Source organism: Lates calcarifer, linkage group LG19 (assembly GCF_001640805.2).
Source record: "Lates calcarifer isolate ASB-BC8 linkage group LG19, TLL_Latcal_v3, whole genome shotgun sequence".
NCBI classification, from domain to species: domain Eukaryota; kingdom Metazoa; phylum Chordata; class Actinopteri; family Centropomidae; genus Lates; species Lates calcarifer.
In genome coordinates, this window is record NC_066851.1 from 8822916 (window position 1) to 8835162 (window position 12247).

The following is a 12247-nucleotide window of genomic DNA, read 5'->3' on the forward strand; positions in this document are numbered from 1 at the left end:
ACCTCCAATGAAGCCAGTTTTCAAAATATTTTGTTACACAACTAATTTAGCCACCCCGTGTTAACTGTAGGGCTATTTCCTAGCTACTTGTCGAAGTTAGCTTGTTCAAAAAGTCAATGTCAAAAAAAAAAACTTTAAAAATTGCTTGTAAGTAATACTAGTTAAGGACTGAATTTTAGCTACTTGCCACAGTTAATCTTTGTTGCAAGTGCTGCATGCTAACTGCAGGACTGACTGGCCAAAGCTAGTTTAAAGGTTACTATTAGCTTATTTAGTTAGCATAAACATTTTAGAAAAACTTAAATTGCACCTGTGAGATAATGCAGTTATGCATGTAGTGACTAAGATGTAGCCAGCCACCACAGCTAATTATCAATACATGTGAACAAAATAATGCTTTTTTATGTTATATTATTTTATGTTACAGTTAAGTGGGAGGGAAATGTGCATTTATTTGGCTACTACTTTCAAAGATGGTCTAAAATGTATTTTTCAATTTCATCTGGTTAAGGAAAGAGCTGAATGCATCCACTGTAGGTTGGCTAAGCCAAACACCTGAACCTGCATCAAGACACATAAAAGGTAATGTTGGATATAGTGGGGGAAAATTTGCGGTTCACATGCTGTGGACTTTGTTGAATTGTTTGTTATCCCAAAATAATAATGGGTGATTATCCTTACCTGCTATGTAACAGTTTCACCTTGGTCTTAGTCATAGCCTTAGTCTTAGTTTCTCATTATGGTTTAAGTGCTTCACATCTCTCGGGAGGTGCAAAAAATTGGATTTATGATATTCTGGCATCTCAGTCTTTTGGAGTATGACGTTTGCAGTGGGGCAGTGGTTGACCATTATGCTCAATTGTTGTGCAGGCAGAAATGTCCACCATGATGTTGTCTGATTGGGCTCTCTTTGGAGGTAAGCAGCTAGCCCAATGCTGCAGTTGTCTTTAGTGTTCCTACAGAATACTAATTATATTTTCTTAATTGGTTTTAGTCATTAAAATGGGGAGCTTGTTAAATCTTTTCCCCCTGTTTTCACCTACAGCTAAATTTAGCTAACAAGGTCTGTCTGAATCTGAACTGCTTTGTTCAAAAAATGAGGCATTAGTGGTTTAGACTTCAGAGTGCAGTGTCAATTGATCTTACATCTTGAAAGAACGAAGATAAAATTTGAAATGACTTACAACGACTTATGTGATAAGCTGCTAGAATGTTTTTGTGCTCCACTGCTGAATAGCTTTGAGCAGCCTCTTTTCATGTAATGGCAAAGAGATGTAAAAAAGTGACATTTTGTTTTAATTTCCAGTTGATTATCTGCGATTATGTACTAAAACAGCAAACCTGCACCCCTTTAGAGAAACAGAGTGAAAACGTAAAAAGGCTGGAAATTAGAATCACCAGAGAAAAGTATGGCCTGGGGAGAAGCATCATGTAATGTGCTTTTCCGTATCCACCCCGCACTCTCTCATTTTTGCCATTTGAATATACACAGAATTATTTACACCTTCAAGGCAACTCGACTGAACTGCACATCAGTCAATTAGTAAATCAGAAATTTTCTGTGATTCCAGTTTAGCGTGGAGTCCTTGGCTCCCTCTGGTCCCCCCCTTTTAGTCTCCCATCCTGACAGTGACAAATTACTCCTCTGCTTGGCGAGATTGAAAATTAAAAGCATTTAAAGTTGCTCATGCATTTATGCTAATGAGAAATTCAGATATGATTTGCATGCCAAAGAGGCTAGTCTGAGAACTCATCATTGCCCCCACCACCTCCAGCCCTTGCATTTCTTTAGGCTCTGTTTTTTTCTTTATATGTGAGCAAAGAAGAAAATGCAGTGTGTAAACACTCAATGTGACAGTTTTTAATGGCTGCGTGTCATTACATACAAGAAATCGTACTATTGCCTCTAAGAAGGTCTTTGTACAGTATTTATGGTGCAGTCTACCATTGGCACCCCTCTATAGCCACTCAGGCAAATTGGGTCATTGTGTCTGGCGTTGTCACATCACACCACAGGAGGAAACAGTACGAACATAATGACATTGTGCAGTTACTGCTCATGCTGTCTCCTGTCGATCATTTGGAGAGGGACTATTACATACAGGACATACTTAGTAGTATAACATAGGCAAGGCAAAGTTTAAATTATGAGCATTATTGTCTGGGCATAAGCTTCTAAAGTCTAATATTAAAATGTTTGTTTAGATGAAAAAGGCTTTGTTTCATGATAAACAAGTGCAGAACACTTTGGAGCCGGAGGATTAAGACTCTGTGCTGATTTGTTTTCCCAGTAAGCTCCATCCGCGTCTTCCTCTCAAAATATCAAAGCACACACTTCTTTGAATTTGTTTGTTCCACAGTTACTAAATGATAGTAACCTTGGAAACAAGATGCGTTAATGAAGGTGGAAAATGAAATGGGACTTTAATTTGTTTCAGTGTTCATAGCTGAGGTGAAACGGATTAGCTTTGATTGAGGTGTGAGATGAAGAAGGAAAGCGCTGACATGACACTTGTATTTGTCATCATGTCATTTCAAGGAGGATGCAGCAGCAATTATGAATATGGGTACACAGCAATTAAAAGCGGTAGTATTCATTAATAATTTTTATATTAATTTTTCAGTGGCCACTGAAATGATTGCCGCAGCACGCAGAGCTTTCCAATTATGCTGCTTAATTAGAAATGTCAATATTAAGAAATAATTAAACTTGGGAATATATTAAGGTTGTCAGGAATACTTAAAAAGTTATGACCATCACTCAAATGATGTTTTCTCTAATATGTTTTGCAATGATTTGTAAATTAAAGATGAGACTTTGATCAATGTGTGTGACAAACTGGATAGTTCGCAAGTTACATGATCACCTATGTGTTTTTTTTTTTTTTTTCTTTGGTGGCACTGCTGTCAGAAGCAGCATTCAAGTAAGAGAATTCAGTCTTGTTAAGCTAAAGCATTAAAAGCTAATTCCTTACCTTTAACTACTGTGCTTTAACACCTAACCCTTTTAGAGCGGTTCCTGGCTGATAACCTGTGTGAACTGTACTCACCAAAGGTCATCGAAGAGTTCCAGAGATGGCGGAAGGATCCTCACGTCCACTAATCCACAGGTACTCAACTATGTTCTCGTTAAATTTAATATTCACCCTTGGGCTACACCAATAGAAGGTACCATTCCACCTGCAATTGTTAGCATGAAAATGAAGGTAATGCCCAGAATTCAACACCATAGTTAGGTGTTTGCACAAAATATATCTTAGTTTAAAACATAAATTATGTATGGTTAAATTGAGATATAGTAGGATTTTTTAAATGGCAGTGTGCGACACCTGCATTTGGTTAAATCATAGGTAAATTACTGTTTTTCTTTCAGTGACACAGTTTCTGTTGCATATTTTATATACATTCAGAAAGTGTGTGTGTATGTTAATTGAAAATATTGAATAATCCACAAATAATGTTATTCAATTAGATTGCTCCATACATATGTTAAATATTTGTGCTGATGCTTGTGCTTGTGTTGTCCTTTCAAACTAAGTGAACTAAAACAATCTTCACTGAACTCTTGGAAAGTGATCTTCCTTTTCACTTAAAATAATAGAATGAATATATGGGTATCATTGCCTTAGAGCAAAATGTAACTCATTAGTTCATTAGTATTTAGATTATTACTGTGATCTCAGATGTTTTGAGCAATATTTGTGAACATGGCCAGTATTCTCTAAAAAATCTAGCTCTTTTTTGAAATGTTATCAGAAGATGAAAGTCAGGCATGCTCCAACCAAATGATATTGTCTGACGGTGAACTTATTACTTATTTCCAAAGAAGCTTTTTTCCTTTTACATGGTAGCTCTAAGACACTGACACTGTGTCCCATTCAATTCCTGTTGAGTTGTTCTGTTTGTCTCTCGATATTAAAAGCATCAAGAGAGCCTTGACTTACTTCTTTTTATCTTGAGAGACAAACCAATTTTGAACTGCCTTTGATCATAGGAATACATTTTCATTCCAATATGGATCTCACAGGTAGCTGCGTATTGATACTAGTAGATTTAGGGCCGACTAATAATCAAGTAGAGCCATCACCTGTTGACTGCTGCGGAAGCTGACTGAAAGAAAGACTTGAAAGCATTTGTACCTCAAAGTGATGGCAGCCTCTAATGATAGGATCGGTTTTGGCACAGCACGTTGGCCATGTTTCCCTCAAAGCCTTGTGTGACAGCTCTTTAATTGGACTGCTCCGCTCCCTCAGTGCTGTAAAATGTTACTAGCCAGCATTGCTTGGCTGTTACAGTATAATTATTCCACAATATACTGTAATAAAATCAAGCAAGACAAAGTTGATCTCAAGGAATTGTGTACATCTAATCATAAATGCAAACAATTTCATGTTCATTTGGACCTTGATATCCGTCGTCGAGACTTGCTGAATCATTTCTTCCTTTAATCAAGTGCTAACTGAGCACTCATGCATGTAAGAGAAGGAGAAACTGAGGCTCCTTGGTGTTACAGTTAAAGCAATGTTTTTTACCTCCATCAGAGGATAATTACTGAAACCATGTCCAATTACCTTGTGTGTTGTTTGTAGTTCTTCAAGTCAATAGAAAAAAGGCTTTGTTGTAGTGTGAGAATGTAATTTCATCACCATCTAGCCAGTGTAAATAAAAAAATGAGCTCCACAAAGAGGTTGTAACGTTGACCTTGATACTCTTGACATATCTCTCTTTGTGTCTTTTCCTTGTTGTTCTTGTTTTCCCCTACTGAATGGAAGGAGTAAAAAGGCCCTTGTGAACCAAAGCCCATATCAGTCAGATGAGAGGAGAGAGAGTGTATGCGTGTGTGTGTCCCCTCTAGCCTGCGGCTGCAGATTAGCCGTGAGAGCCAGAGGATCGCCCCCGCTCTCTGACAAATGAGAAAAGCCACAGTGGCCCTGGCCAAAGTGACAGGCCAAATGGAAGCAATTCCTCCCGAGGCGGGGGAGAGCAGCTGTGACCAGGGCCTGCTATGCCACTCTAGACAGGACTGTGTGTGTGTGTGTGTGTGTGTGTGTGTGTGTGTGTGTGTGTGTGTGTGCGCTTGTCTGTGTATTGGCTATGGAGACTCAACCTATGAGACAATTGGCATTTCTCCCCTGGCGGTCCCCATGAAGCGGTGTGTGTCGCTGACCTATGGGAAACCCCATCAGTTGCAGATGACCATACACCTTTACCTGTGGGGGATTTTGCCGTGTGTTTGTTTTACCTAGCTCCATTCTGCCCTGTGCTCTACAGGATGTGTTTTGTGAACACTGGTGGCCGTGGCTGCTGTTCAGAATGTTTGACTTTTTATATATTAATTTGAGCTAAGGTAATGGGCCCTAGACTTAGACTCTACACATGGTTGTGGGATCATTCCTGTTAAAGAGCACTGCCAGGGTACATCACCCAGCCTCACTTCAGAGCCCCGTGGATGTGTGAGTAATTAACACTGAGCCCTGATGGATTAAATCCTACCCTGCTGAGATTGACTCTGTCTGCTGCCATTGGCATAGTGACCTTCCAGCAACAAGACACTTTTCAGGGGCAAGGATGGCAAGAGTGGCAAAGAGACTGATATGAGCAACAGGGATGGGAGGAAATGTGGAAAGAGTTTATCAGTCCCAAACCGTCTAAATAAACAAGACTAGTGGATGTAAAGTGTTTGAGGGAATAGGCCTAAAAAAATGAGGATTAGAAGATGGATAGCTCAGGGTTGGAGACTATTCCCACCAGTGTGTAGTATTTTGCCTCCAGTTCAGTCAGGCTGTCTGTCAAGAGATATATCCAAATCCGTGTCTCCATGCTGTCTTTTCCTCCTCGTCTCTAAATCTGTCTGTTCTCCCCTCGCTCGCTCTCCTATCACCCAGGGCCAAGTGGCTCGGGCTTCACTTCGACACAGCCATCATAATTACTCCACGCCGGAAGAATCAATTACAGCTAAGCACCATTGTTTCCAGAATGGAGCTAAACATTAAAGTTTAAAAATTCCGAATTATTAAAAAGTCATGCTCTCAGGGACACATACAGAATATTTACTGTTAACAAATAACTTAATAACTTCACTCCGAATTATTAATTCATGGCTCGCACTGGCTCGGCAAGACTTGTCTCATGGTTAATTTCTCTGCCTTTATACATTGTTAAATATGCATCACTTCTTGACTTTTCTATATGAGCACTTGGCAAATCTGTCAGAGCTTTTGTGACTTTATTAGAAAATCTGTGCTGCAGTTTTGTCTGTTGACATACTGATATGAATATTCTAGTCTTTAACTAATGTTTTCTTTATAGCTTGGGAAATAGATGCACTTTCTTCTGCGCATTATATTACTGTGGCCTAGCTAGCATAGCTTGATATAGCAGATCACTTTTACTATGAGGAATGGCCAGCATTTAAGAGAAAATGTCCTTGAGTCACCTCTTTTGACTCACGTTTGAGCTAACAAGGTGGTTCTGATTAGGGCACCTAACAATCCAACAATCATGGATCATGTTTTGATTTTTTTTCTGTATCACTCCCCTGCTGGGTGCTAACTGTTATGAAGGTGAAATTATCAACTGACTAATCAGTCATGCCACTTGAACTTGAAGTAGAAAATGATTGTCATAAAACAAGGGTAGAAAACCTTGTAAGAGTGTCTTTGGACATTAGACTCAGAGCATGAAAATGCAGGTAATGTGACTGGAAAGAGATTTTTGAATAGAATAGGTATTTTTTAGTCTGTTTGTTTGTAAAATCAATATGGCCATATCAGACTGCTCTGGATTCCTTGGTCCTGATCCAGTCCTTAAGCCAATTGCTACTGATGGCACTCCTCATTCATTTCCTGAGGGTATGCATACAGAATATTACCAATGGGATTTATTTCCTTATTGGCATTTTATACACAATTCAAGTTGTTGGGCATCCATGAGATTAATGTTATTGCTGACCTGTTCTAATTGCCACCGCAGCAAACAGCGAACATTTTCCATTATAGGTTACACACACAGTGTAGTCCATGAAATGCAAATTCCACTTTATATACCCTCTCCTGTTATAGGTGGTATGAATGAAATTAAACGGGCTGCAGGATGATTGAGAATAAGGAAAGCGAAGGTGCTTGCTCTTTTAGCTGCTTCCAGCTGAGTGAATCAAAAACAATGTGGCAGAACCTGAAATAGTTCGCAGCTTTAGAAAAAAAGTCCCCGGGGGCTGTAAATTGGCTCTCAGAAGAGGGAAAAAGAAACAATTGCCCTTTACCTCTGAGGTTGCATGTCATCTCTCTGAAACTCACTACTGGGCAGATTAAGGTCAAGTAGACCATCACCCCCCTCCTCTTTCTTTTTTCCCCCTCTCTCTTGAAGGGAGCAGAGAGAGGGCGAATAAAATGATGACAGGGAGGGATTGAGAGAGAGAGCGAGGGTAGAAACTCAGATTTTGAAGGTCTTTGAAAGAGGTTTTACACCCATCCCTGGTGGTTTTCCTCTCTCACTCCAAGAACTGTGTTGATAATGGCTGCTTGTCAGTGCGGATGAGCCCACCTGCTCTTTGTAACTCATTCCTGCTGGTTCAGCTCATGGCGTAGACATAAATATGAAAGAAACACGACTGGGGGTTAGCAGTGATCCTGCACTGGGGTTGTCAGTGGCCTCTTAATGTAGCTGTAAAAGGTATGATATTATAGAAAAGGGTCCTCAAGGAATACATTTTACTTAGAGACGACATGAACATTACCTGTAAACCTACTAAAGTACAGGAGGCCAGCGTTCTGAACTGTGCTGACCCGACATTTTGGCAGTAACATAGACTACTACTATGATTACTATTACTAACTATGCTAAAGCCATATTATGTCATTAGGTTCTTGCTCGTCACAGATGATAAATCGGTAAAACTGAAGTGGCAAGCCTGCCAATTGTAATTACAGAATCAATTGACACACAATTAAGTCTTTTGTTTCAATGGATTGTCCTGTCAATCAGGAAAGAGCTCTTGCACGTTCAGTAATGTGCGGGTGAATGGCGTAACATTTTGCCTTTCCATGTCAAGGGCACAGTTATGAAGTCTGCCAGCAATTAAGAACTATAATGTGCTGAGTTGAGCACGGCAACAAAATAGGCAGCAATTTCTTCTGCTCCTGTTGAAATTATGCTTATCAGGTACCTCGCCTCAGCAAAGGTGAAGGGTCGGCCCGAGCAGGCAGGCAGCATTTCTCCACATAATTGAGAGAAGTTTGGATTTAATTGTATAATTAATCTTGTCGAATTAAGTTACACAGAAGTCCGACCCCTAAATTAGGCAGTCTGGAATATTTTAAATTGCCTTAATGTGAAATCTGGCTCCAGAATGCACTTTGTTCTCTCCTGATGGTATGAGCTAAGTTTTTAGTCATGATGAACACGGTTTGCTGTAATAACCTGTTAGCGGTTCTTATCACGTTGTTCCTTTATATGATTAATTTCCTCAAAAAGTAATTGCAATTTCAAAAAGACCCTCAATTTATTGTATAGCTTATTGTGGGCCAGTGAAGTGAAAATATAAAGACAGAATTTATGGTAATGCTCATCAAACTGAATTTGAACATAAGAAAGTCTGCGTTTTTTGACTATTGATCTTTTGATGAGGGCTTTAGTTGTCTCATTTAGTTCATTTCTCTGACTTAATTTATCCTGAAGGCAGTCGAGATTTATCACTGCTCAATCTTTTGCACCCTAATAGCATTCAAAAGGTCTGGCACATCTCATGGTGCTCATCATGGTGCTCTTGTCCCTAACAGTCCTAGCAGCTTCCATATGAGCATCTGGCCAGTTGGTGGTCTGTTGTCCTACTGTGTTCCCCTTTGTTGATTGATAAAGATATTCAGTTTGCATTTAATATGAGACTGCCTGTGAGCCAAGTAGATTAACTTAACTTCAGGGTTATCTTGAAGTTCTCATAGTTGTCTTGTTCAGAATTGACGGCATACAGCTACAATATGAACTAGCACCAGGCCCATGTGGTGGTGATGGAATAATGGGAGGCATAAGATTATTATCTGTGTGACTGGACTCACCTGAGCAGCCTTCAGTTGCCTTGTTCTGATGTAGATTTTATTATGTCATAACTATCAGCTTTTGGCCATACAGTATGAGCCATGCTGTTCACATCACATGCTGAAAACTTCTACAGCTTAATTGAATATAAAGAGACAAGGGCTGAAACAAATAGAAAACCACTAAAAGTTTATGATATAAATTAATACAGTATGTTTTAATTGTCCTGTTGTTTACTCTTAATATACTGTATGTTCTCAGGACTCACTGGAGAGCAGTATTGATACTAGATGTATTATCCCAGTGAAATTAAGTAAATTGAATTGAACTGAAGCAAAACTACAAAATGTTCACTTGTTACTGACTTTGTATTGTGGGTGGGTGTTTTTTGATTTAAGGTCTTTCCTAACCCCAGTAGCAAAATGAAACACAATTTTAAAACACACAAGATTAAAATATCAGTCAGTAAATCAGGAAAATCAGTGACAGATTGACATTGTTAATGAAAATAAGGCTCCCTTTTAGCAGTGTAAATGAGCAGTAGTAGTCTTAACTTGGATTCAAACTTAGTTTCCTTTATTCAGAAGGCTGAGATTTATTTGTAGCCACCAGTGAATAAACACAATTTTAAGAACATTAATCCTGTGTGTTTTTTCTCCTATTGAGATGTGCGGTGTCCATGTTGATAGATTAGATTAGATAGATACTTTATTAATACAAGGGAAATTCACAAATTCACACATATGATAGTGTAACCTTGTCATAAATCCAAAAAGCTCAAACTCCATCTCAAAACAAATGAGTGCACCTCACAGTATCTCAGCCAGATAATCTTGTCTCAAGTCACAGTTAAGAGTGCATTTCACAACAGTGTCTCTCAGCAGACTTTGCAGAGATTAGAAACACTTGACTGGAGATTGGTTTGGGAGAGAAAAACCAGCTGAGGGCGTCACACGGGAAAGGATAAAAATGCAGGAGTATCAATGAGCTAACAATAATCGGAGATGTTGATGTTAACGCAATTGTGAACAGAACCATCATGTTTTATTCTTGAGAAGTGCACATGGTATTCTCTAAATATGAATTTAAGAGAGTAGTATGTGTTAAAAATCTGTAGTGCACAGTGTCATGTATTTAGCTTGCCGCAGATATTATGCACATATTTTCTCTATATATTTAGCATCTGTATAGTTGACTCAACTTTAATGACAACATTTCTATTTACTGCAGTATAGAGATGAGAATACATGTCCAGTTGTCCTACTGCCTAGAAAGTGGGATGCCCCTGGGGTATTTGCCAGCATAATTCTCTTCTTAACACAATGACCTTACTCTGCTGCTGTTGTCAGATTTAGTAACAGCAGATGCATGAGAGGAGCTGGTAGGAAAAAGTCTCCTTCAGCTTGTTGGAATGCCAACTGTGTCTATGAGCCTTCAAAGGGCCCGCTTTCATGTCCATGACGTATGACTGTTTCTGTGTCAACGGCATCTCGTGGAGAGAAGCGCTACCCCAGCACAACGCTGCTGTCACCCAGAATACAGATGGAGGATCTGCCCTTGTGCACTCTCCCTGAAGTGTGCACTTCCATGGATGGCTCTATTCTGCACTTGTGTGTGTGTGTGTGTATGTGTGTGTGCGCGCGCGCGTGTGCGTGTGTGTGTGCGAGCATGTTTTTCCTGTAGTGTACTTTCTGCAAGTGGGGAGACGTACGGCTGCTGCAGTGGAGTATTCTGGAGTGCGATTATTTTTAGTGTCTGAGTTCCTCTCTGTCCCCGTCTCCCTCCGTTACCAAATTGAGGCAGGCATCTCGGCAATAAACCCATTTCTGGTTCCTGGCAGAATGTAAGACTCTCAAGACTAAAGGGGTCGGAGATGTGGTTTTGTGCTGCTAGAAATTATTGTGGTGTGGTTTTTTTTTCATGAAGGGGCGTACCTTCCTGTCCCTACTGGGAACATCAGGATAGCATTAATGCTGTATGGGAAAGTGGACTCAGACTACAATCCTGGCCACTAAGACTCAACATGTTTAACCTTTAACCTCAATGGTCCCATGATATTTTGCAAAAAACATTCTTTCTCTGCAACCATTGCAGCATATTGTTGTGAAATTGAATCTTGCTGCTTTTTTAGGACTTCCATGCTTTATTTGGCTTCCTCCTCTTTTCCCAATCTGTCTTTGATTGTTCAGGGAAATCTTGTGAAATGCAAATGGGGCCAAACAGAATGTAATTGCTGCTGTGTGATGATTACGAGGGAGAACTAATGATGTCCCAACACCGGGGTCAGGTAGGGTTTAATTAGAGGAGGCACAATCAGTGTCACTCTACTCTTGTGCTCTGCTGTTCCCGAAGCCTGCCTGGTTCTGTGCCAGCTCGATCTCCAAGAGAGTTTAAAGAAAATGGGCTGCTGATGTGAAAAGAGAGAGAGGGCAGAAATTAATGCAGCTAAGTTCTTTTGTTCGGAATCAGGCTGTTTTGGAAATGGAGCCCCATAAGAAGCATTGGCCTGTCTGCAGATAAAGGTGGAGGTTAATGAATGGAGCAGAATGGAAAAGGTCGACATTCGTGCTCCTGAAAACATTGGTCCATTGTGAGAAAAGCCTTGTGATGTATTTAACTAAACCCATGCACAGTGGAACATATACTCACTGAGCATCCTGTTAAGAACACCATAATAATACGGGATATGGCCTCCTTTTGCTCTCAAATCAGTCTCAGTTCTTAATGGCATGGATTCCTCAAGATGTTGGAAACATTCTCTTTCGACTCTGGTCTATCATGGGTAGGTGAATTGTGGCCATGAAGGGATGCTCATGGTCAATACTCAGAAAATGCTTTGGCACTCATTCTCCACACCATTAAACCACCACCACCACCAACCTGAACTGTTGACACAAGAGAGGTTGAGTCCATGGATTCATGATGTTGATGCCGAATTCTGACCCTATCATTTGCATGTCTCTGCAGAAATCCTCGCTCATCAACAAAGTGATTCTCTACGCAGAACTGCTGCTCACTGGATGTGTTTCGCACCATTCTGAGTAAATGCTACAGACTGTTGTGCATGAAAATCCCAGGAGATAATCAATTTCAGAAATACGCAAACCAGCCTGTCTGGCACCAACAATCATGCCACGGTCAAAGTCACCGAGATCACTATTTTTCCCCCCATTCTGATGTTTAATGTGAATATTACCCGAAGCTCCTGACGTGT